Here is a 9825-nt window from a genome sequence, read left to right on the forward strand (position 1 = left end):
TTTATTATTAAACTATACTACTTGTCTATTGGGAGCTCTAGCAAATAGCATACTCTTATATATGCTAGATATATCTCTTGGATTGCTGGCACTAATCATCTGGTTCCTTAGCTTCCTGATGGTCGTAGCTTGGGCTATCCGTACTTATCTAAACAACTTGATTTATTGTGCAATATTTACAACATTTGCTTTGTTGAACACGTTACGTTATCATCAAGGTACAACACAAGAAGTTTACCGATTACCGGTATAAATTGTACTATTTCTCCATAAGCAAGGCCTTAAACAATAATGTTAGTGTGTGTATTTTTCTTTCGCTCTTTCTTTGGATATTATGTAGCATTTTACAAAATACGAGTATAATTTATTAGAGATATTAGAGACAACCTCTGTGGACATTTGACTTCCTTGAAATAAAATGAGGTTGATAAAAAATACTGCGTATAAAATATTAATAAACGTTGTCGAATGATAAATATTAGCAGTTTAGTTTTCGTGCGATACACGATTTTAAACAAACACATTGTGAGATTTGTTTATAATACTTCGTAAATTTTTTTGTATACGCTAAGTAAAAAAGAAAAAATCACAATGAGCAAATTTGAATAGAAATGGAAATTCACTCCGAGTTCGATTTGAATTCAACCCGTTCCAAAAGAAAAAAAAAATCCAATCCGAATTCGTTTGAAAATAGTTCGAATCCGAATCTGGTAAAATAGATCCGAATTCAAATAGGAGGCGGAGTGGACTTGAACCCTGCGCAAAGTCCAACCGAGTCCGAGTATATATGAGGATATGCTTAATAAATTGGGACAACTGCTTGCTTGTTTGTAGCAAATTTTTTTTGTGTAACTTAATTCATAATTAAAATACAATCAATAATTATCAATCAATCAATAATCAATAATCATCAATAATCAATAATCAATCAATCAATAATCAATAATCAATAATATATGTACTAAAAGACACATCAGCAATAACATGTGTCATTTTCTGGTGTGTCCTTTAGTTTTTTTTTTTTTTTTTTTTTTTTTTAGTAAACAAATCTTATACATAAATAAAAAAAGATAGCAAAATAACACATAAAGAAAAGATTTGACAAATCTTATACGTAGTACATAAATAAAAAGATAGCAAAATCTAATATATATATTTAAAGGGGAGTTATTCCCCGAGTTTTTAGAGAGCTAGGTAGGATTTAATTTTCTTAGCGCGCCATATAGGATTATAAATTTAAGTGGTAGCCAATTAAATCAATCAATTACATAATACTAAAAGCGAATCTGACATGACACTTGTCATGTTCTGATTAAAAATTTTCCCGCCACTTTTTTCTTTCCAATTTTTTTTCTTTTTTGTACAAAATCTTCATTAATATTATTTTATATATCCTATGATATTTAACTTTCAATTTGGCAACTATATACGAAATATATTCTATATGCATATCTTTCATATTTTTTATAATAGGTATTTTTGTTTATTTCAAAAAAATATATATAATAGGTATTTTTGTATAATAAACAAACACATAATAAGGTAATATATTAGAATAATAAAATGTACTACTCCCGTACTTTGTATCATTCTACAACGTATTTTTTCTTTGAAAGTTTTTTATGCTCTAACCAGGGTTTGATACTTTAGCTATTATTATATATTTATTGATTTTTTTTTATAATACTCCCTTCGTCCCCTTTTGATAGTCCATTATGGACATTTTTCACAGGAATTAATAAGCACAAATAAGAATAGTAAAAGTACATTGAAAAAGTAAATTGACATTGGGTATGAAAAAAAAGTTGAGAGAGAGAGAGTAATAAAATTACATGAAAAAGTAAAATTTACCTAAAAAATTTAAATTTGCACAAATATTGTTGCAAATTGGAGAAAATTTTGGTAAAAAATAATATTAATGGTTGTTGGAAAAGGCAAATGGGCTGAACATTTTGGGACTAAAATTTGCCCATAAGGGACTATCATTTGGGGACGGAGGGAGTAATAACATTACAATTCAATAACTATAAACACAAATATAAAACAAAATGAAAAAATCATGATTATTAATTTTCATAAAAATTAGTCAATTAAATTTGTAAAACATAGTACCAGTTATAGTATGCTATAAAATATTGTACCGGTCAAAATAACATGCCAACAAAATATGGACATATGGGTATATAATTACATTGCACGGGTTATAATTATAAATTGCATTCTCATGTAAAACACTATAATCATTAAATTTTTGTGTGTTTTTTTTTAATGTTTAATAATCAATAACTTTTGATAACAATATAATATTAATTCAAGTTTGTTTGTTTTTTTTTTTTAAAAAAAGAAATTCAAGTATTTGTTTCAATTAAAAATATCATTTTTTTTTTGGAAAAAAAAATTATTGTTGTATTAACATTATAATTCACTGGTTCATAATTTGATTAAGGGCCTGTTCATATTTACTGAACTGAGCTGAACTGAACTGAACTGATTGGAGCTGAACTGAACTGAACTGATTGGAGCTGAACTGAAAATAAGTAAATATGAACAGGCCCTAAGTAAAAACCGTGCGTTGCACGGGATTTAAACTAGTAATATATATACTAAAAGACACACCAGCAATAACACGTGTCATTTTCTGGTGTGTCCTTTAGTTTTTTTTTTTTTTTTTTAGTAAACAAATTTTATACATAAATAAAAAAAAAAAGATAGGAAAATAACACATAAAGAAAAGATTTGACAAATCTTATACATATTACATAAATAAAAAGATAGCAAAATCTAATCTAATCTAATATAATATATATATATAAATAAAGTAGGCATTTTTGGAGAGCATTGGGAGCGCCACATAAGAAAAGGTATATTTTCGACCAATTAAAAGATATGATACTTTCATACAAAATTTTAAAACTTATAATGAAAGAAAAAAATAAAAAGATAGCAAAATCTAATATATATATTTAAAGGGGAGTTTTTCCCCGAGTTTTTAGAGAGCTAGGTAGGATTTAATTTTCTTAGCGCGCCATATAGGATTATAAATTTAAGTGGTAGCCAATTAAATCAATAATATATATACTAAAAGACACACCAGCAATAACACGTGTCATTTTCTGGTGTGTCCTTTAGTTTTTTTTTTTTTTTTAGTAAACAAATTTTATACATAAATAAAAAAAAAAGATAGGAAAATAACACATAAAGAAAAGATTTGACAAATCTTATACGTATTACATAAATAACACTAGGTGAAAAAAGGCAATTGGCAGCGGTTCAAACCCGGTCTAAGGCACCGGTTTGAACCGCTGCCTATGTGAGGGGTGCCAAAAATATGGGTTTTGGCACCGGTTCAAAACCGGTGCCATAGGGTGTAATAGGCACCGGTTAACCGGTGCCATAGGGTGGAATAGGCACCGGTTAACCGGTGCCTAAAACTGCTCTCCCGCCATTTTTTTTTTTGGTGGTGGATAGTTTAGGCACCGGTTGCTGCCTAACCGGTGCCTATTATGTAATTTTTTTTTTTCCGTTTTTTTTTCCATCGTGCAATAATATTTAAAAAAAAACCTGCAATAATAATAACCTGTAATTCCAGCAATTATATTAAATATAATAATTAATAATTTTATTATCATAATAACTAATAATAATATTATTAATTATTATATTATATACAAAAATATACAAAAATAATATTAGAAACAAGAATTCAATTATATATATAGATATAAATATTCCCAAACGCAATACAAAAAAAAAAAAAAAGTTTCTTACATATACAAATAATAGTAAGTACACATATATAATGAATAATAAGTTATATAGTTCAAAACTTAACATAAATAATATACAATTACAATGCCATTTACATGTTGAAGGTGATAAAAGACGCCAACATGTCACGAACTTCATTAAGCTCCTTGATTGTCAACGGACCATCCTTTTGGACCTTGCAAAACTTGAAATACAAAAACATTATTTTAAAAATAATTAATTAGGCAAACAATATGTATTTTATCAAATATTACCTATATGACTTCTATATAGTCCATTTTCTACATTACTTATCAAATGAACTATTTCTTTCTCATAACATGTCAATGTTGGGTAGTTGTATGTGTGTAAGCCCTAAAATTGTATAGGAGAGCATTTTGTTAAGGTTTATGACGCTTTTTACCCAAAATGGCCCGAATATGGCCTATATGACCTTACTTTGCCCATTTCCTACATTTCTTATTAAATGAACTTTATTTATCTCATAACATGTCAATATTATCTAGTTATAGGTGTATAAGGAAAGAAATCACATCAAAAGAGCATATTAACACAAAATGGCCCTAATATGGCCCATATGACTTCTTTCAGCCCATTTTCTACCTTTCTTGTGAAATAGCCTTTTTGTTTCTCATAACATGTCATTGTTGGATAATATTAGGTGTCTAAGGCTATAAATCACATCAATATAGCATTTCAAGAAGTTTAACAACGCATTTTACTCAACATGGCCCAAATAGGGCTTATATGACTTCTATGTAGCCCATTTTCTACATTACTTATCAAATGAACTATTTCTTTCTCATAACATGTCAATGTTGGGTAGTTGTATGTGTGTAAGCCCTAAAATTGTATAGGAGAGCATTTTATTAAGGTTTATGACGCTTTTTACTCAAAATGGCCCGAATATGGCCTATATGACCTTACTTTGCCCATTTCCTACATTTCTTATTAAATGAACTTCATTTATCTCATAACATGTCAATATTATCTAGTTATATGTGTATAAGGAAATAAATCACATCAAAAGAGCATATTAACACAAAATGGCCCTAACATGGCCCATATGACTTCTATTCAGCCCATTTTCTACCTTTCTTGTGAAATAGCTTTTTTGTTTCTCATAACATGCCATTGTTGGGTAATATTAGGTGTCTAAGGCGTGAAATCACATCAATATAGCATTTCAAGAAGTTTTAGGAATTACCTCATCAAGCTGTTGAGTGTCCGTACAATGAGTCACAATGTCAAGCATGAATCTCATCACATACAAAGCACAATCAAGTCCATTCTCTTGTTGTGCGCACTAGCATATGACAAACAAATCACATCAGTGAAACATGCAAAGGAAATGAGCAAATAATTACTACCATAGATTTTCAAGATAATCACAATATCATGTAAATTACCAACGGTGTCTTCCATGTTGGACCCTTTGGAGCACGACAATGTAGCTTCTTCATAACACTGTAGTATAAAAAAGTACATTCAAATTTGATTAGTCGTATGATTACTAAATTAGTTATTATTAGCAATAATCATCACTATAGGTTGCTATATATATTTACTTTTGCAATATAGACTTCACGAGCCACTTCTCCGATGATCGAGCTGAATCAAGGTGATAAATTGTGTTGGTGGAATTACAAATCACCATGAGGCTCCAATGCTCCCTACATAAGTTCACAATAGACAAGGTAATTAATATTTAGGAGTCAACATATAATGAGGCCAAATCGATTGAATTTGACATGGTTAGACTTACTCTCTATAACATCGGGAGAATATGAACTTGTCTCCCGCACGCGCTGATTCCCTTATACTCTGTTCAACATAGTACAACACGTCATGGGGGTTGCCTATGATTTTAGTAGTGGATAACTGCTCGGGGCATAACCACCCAACTTTACAAGGAGAATTAGTGTCAGTTAAGTGCTCCTGTAGTGCTCTGCGTGCATGAACATTGAATAATTTATCAGATGTAGGATAATCACCATCAATTTGAATAACTTGAAAAAAGTATAGATTATGTGGGCATTGAAGTACCTCATGAATGTTTGAATGAGGGAAATGTTAAGCTTTGCACCACGTAGAAATTCCTTCACATCTTCTTTGTTGATCCATGCAATTGCATCCTCATCATAGTGGAACATTGCCTTAGGAAGTGCAACTTCCATGGGATCGACCAAATGACAAGCACGGTTGTGAAGAAAGGTCATGTCAGTAGAGAGCGATTGAAGAACAATGTCTTCAACAAGTGGAGTAGGTGGCATGGGTGAACCTTTCGAAGAGTGCAACTTCGACGCTTGTTCACTCTTGGACTGTTGTTCACTTAGCTTCTTCTTAGGTTGATCAATTCTTTTAGGCTTCTCCACCCTCTTTCTCTTTGAAGTTTTGCTTCCATTGGAAATCTAAAATAGTTTGAGAAATAATAAGTTTCAACTCACAATCACTTATAAATATGTAATTATGATATGGTTTGATAATGTATAAGTTTAGTAGTTGAGAAATGAAGAAAATAGCCAAGTGAGTAGACATTTCGGCTCAAAATGGCTTTATTTTGATGAATTGGACCCAAAAACTTAGAACTTGGCAAATTTTATGTAATTTCAAATGACAAACACTTATAAATATGTGATTATGAGGTGTTTTGAGATGCAAGAAGTTTATAAGTTGAGAAATGAAGAAAATAGGCAAGTAAGTAGCCATTTCGGCTCAAAATGGCTTTATTTTGATGAATTGGACAAAAAAACTTAGAACTTGGCGATTTTTATGTAATTTCAAATGACAAACACTTATAAATATGTAATTATGAGTTGTTTTGAGATGCAAGGAGTTTATAAGTTGAGAAATGAAGAAAATAGCCAAGTGAGTAGCCATTTCGGCTCAAAATGGCTTTATTTTGATGAATTGGACCCAAAAACTTAGAACTTGGCGATTTTTATGTAATTTCAAATGACAAACACTTATAAATATGTGATTATGAGTTGTTTTGAGATGCAAGGAGTTTATAAGTTGAGAAATGAAGAAAATAGGCAAGTAAGTAGCCATTTCGGCTCAAAATGGCTTTATTTTGATGAATTGGACCCAAAAACTTAGAACTTGCCGATTTTTATGTAAATTCAAATGACAAACACTTATAAATATGTGATTATGAGTTGTTTTGAGATGCAAGGAGTTTATAAGTTGAGAAATGAAGAAAATAGCCAAGTGAGTAGCCATTTCGGCTCAAAATGGCTTTCTTTTGATGAATTGGACTTAAAAACTTAGAACTTGGCGATTTTTATGTAATTTAAAATGACAAACACTTATAAATATGTGATTATGAGTTGTTTTGATATGCAAGGAGTTTATAAGTTGAGAAATGAAGAAAATAGCCAAGTGAGTAGCCATTTCGGCTCAAAATGGCTTTATTTTGATGAATTGGACCCAAAAACTTAGAACTTGGCGAATTTTATGTACTTTCAAATGAAAAACACTTATAAATATGTGATTATGAGTTGTTTTGAGATGCAAGGAGTTTATAAGTTGAGAAATGAAGAAAATAGGCAAGTAAGTAGCCATTTCGGCTCAAAATGGCTTTTTTTTTATGAAATGATGAAAATTGCTTAAACTTTTTTTTTTTTTAAAATTCAACGGCAGCCGCACCAGGACACCCGAGGGAGCCGCCCCCGCTGCCGGAACAGCGAAGGCAGCCCGTGCCGAGGCCACAGCAGCCCCGACAGGTGGCTGCCAAGGCTGTAGCAGCCACGGTAGGTGGCTGCCAGTCTGCTGCAGCCTCGACAGGCGGCTGCCATGGCTGCTGCAGCACAGGCAGCACCTGCCGAGGCTGCAGCAGCCATGGCAGCCGCCTGTCGAGGCAGCAGCAGCCCAGGCAGGCTGCTGCCGAGGCTGCAGCAGTTTGGCAGCCATCTGCCGTGGCTGCTACAGCCTTGGCAGCCACCTGTCGGGGCTGCTGTGGCCTCGGCGCGGGCTGCCTTTGCTGTTCCGGCAGCGGGGGCGGCTCCCTCGGGTGTCCCGGTGCGGCGGAAGTTGCTTATTTTTTAAAAAAAAAAAAATTGAACTTGGCGATTTTTATGTAATTTCAAATGACAAACACTTATAAATATGTGATTATGAGTTGTTTTGAGATGCAAGGAGTTTATAAGTTGAGAAATGAAGAAAATAGGCAAGTAAGTAAATAATTTACCTCCTTATTAATCAGCTTCACCCATGCACGTGGCCAATCAACGAAGCTACCTACAGCTTGCCAAAGCGTTGTTATCTCAACCTCCTCTATCGGTACGGGTAGTGGGATGTCTTCGAACCCCGCAACCACAGAATCGATCCCAACCGAGTAATGATGTGGCCCCGCCGTAGCACCCGTCGTCGGTTGGGCACTACCATACGCCACCAAACTCAACACGGTACTATTTGCATGCCCCGGGGCTAGAAGTGCACACCGGGTGTCTTCCTACACAAGTATATATATAAAAAGAAGATAGTTAAATAGGGCTTTTACAACAGCATAGATATAACAAAATTCATTAAGGTAGAGGGTTACAAATCACCTGTAACTCTGGAAATTCATGCGGTGTTGGATTTTCAAGCTCCCTCGAGTCCGCATGTGTAGGAGTAGGAACCTGCAACAGTACATCAATCATTGCACCTCAAATCTCAATTAACTCGGTATTTTAAAACTTTTAATAACCCAATTGATTTTACCTCAGGTGGCACATCTTCACCACGTATCTCATCTCCTCCATGTCTATCACCTTCTCCTTGTCCTTTTGGTTCAGAACACGAGTCGACCGGGGTACGAGTGACGAACGGCAAAGTCGGTAAGTTCATCCTTCCCTTTACCCTTAACTTTCTTCTTTGACGCATCTTTGGCCTTTCCCTTTCCCTTGCTCTTCTCCTTCCCTTTTTTCGAAACACTTTCATCTTCTATTCTCGGCTCCTTCCCCTTTCTAACCTTTTCTTGAGGCCACAATTCTGGACGAATCCCCATCTCTTTCAAATCTAACCGTGCACCCTTTCCGTCCTTTGTTTTGCCTGGGATATTCATAAGCGTCCCCAAAAGAGCATCACACACATTCTTCTCTATATGCATCACATCAAAACAATGCCTAACGTCATGTTCTCTCCAGTACGGCAGCTTCCAAAAGATTGATTCTTTCTTAAACAGAGCAGCTGAGACCACAGTTTTTTCTGATTTTCCAAACACCGTTTGTATCCCTTTCACCCGAGCACTAATCTCAGCACCAGTCAATGGTCTAGGCGTAGTATCCTCTTCCACGGTTCCATCGAAAGCCTTTTTCTGCCTACGGTACGGGTGATCACGCCTAAGGAACCTTCGAGTCCGTAGGTACACATCTTTGTGAGAATGAGTCAGGTATACGCTTGATGTGTCATCAATACATATGGGGCATGCTTTTTTCCCTTTGACCTTGTACCCACACAAGTTGCCATATGCAGGGAAGTCATTCATGGTCCACATAAGGGCTGCACGCAATGTAAACATCTCGTTCTGATGAGCATCGAAAACGGAAAACCCTTCGTCCCACATCTTTCTCAAGTCGTCAATAAGCGGCGCAAGGTAAACATCTATGTCGTTTCCAGGTTGCTTAGGACCAGTTATTAGCAATGAAAGCATTACATACTTACGTTTCATGCAAAGCCAAGGAGGCAAATTATAAATCACTAAAAGTACCAGCCATGTGCTGTGTTGGGTACTAAGAGTGCCAAATGGATTCATCCCGTCCGTGCACAACCCAAGCCTTAAATTTCTGACTTCATTACCAAATTCCTCAAACTTCAAATCAATGTTCTTCCACTGTGGAGAGTCAGCTGGATGCTTCAGCATTCTGTTTTTCTTTCTTCCCTCTGCATGCCACCTCAAGTTTTTAGCGTCTTTTGGTATTGAGAACAGACGCATAAACCTTGGAATAATGGGAAGATACCACAACACCTTAGCAGGAGGTCCCTCCGTGCCAGGATTGCAACTCATGCGCTTGTACCGCGACCGCTTGCATCGTGGACACTCCTGCAATTTTTCATACTCATTTCGATACAAAA

Source organism: Chenopodium album, chromosome 1, assembly GCF_948465745.1.
Source record: "Chenopodium album chromosome 1, dcCheAlbu1.1, whole genome shotgun sequence".
In the NCBI taxonomy this organism is placed as follows: Eukaryota; Viridiplantae; Streptophyta; class Magnoliopsida; order Caryophyllales; family Amaranthaceae; genus Chenopodium; species Chenopodium album.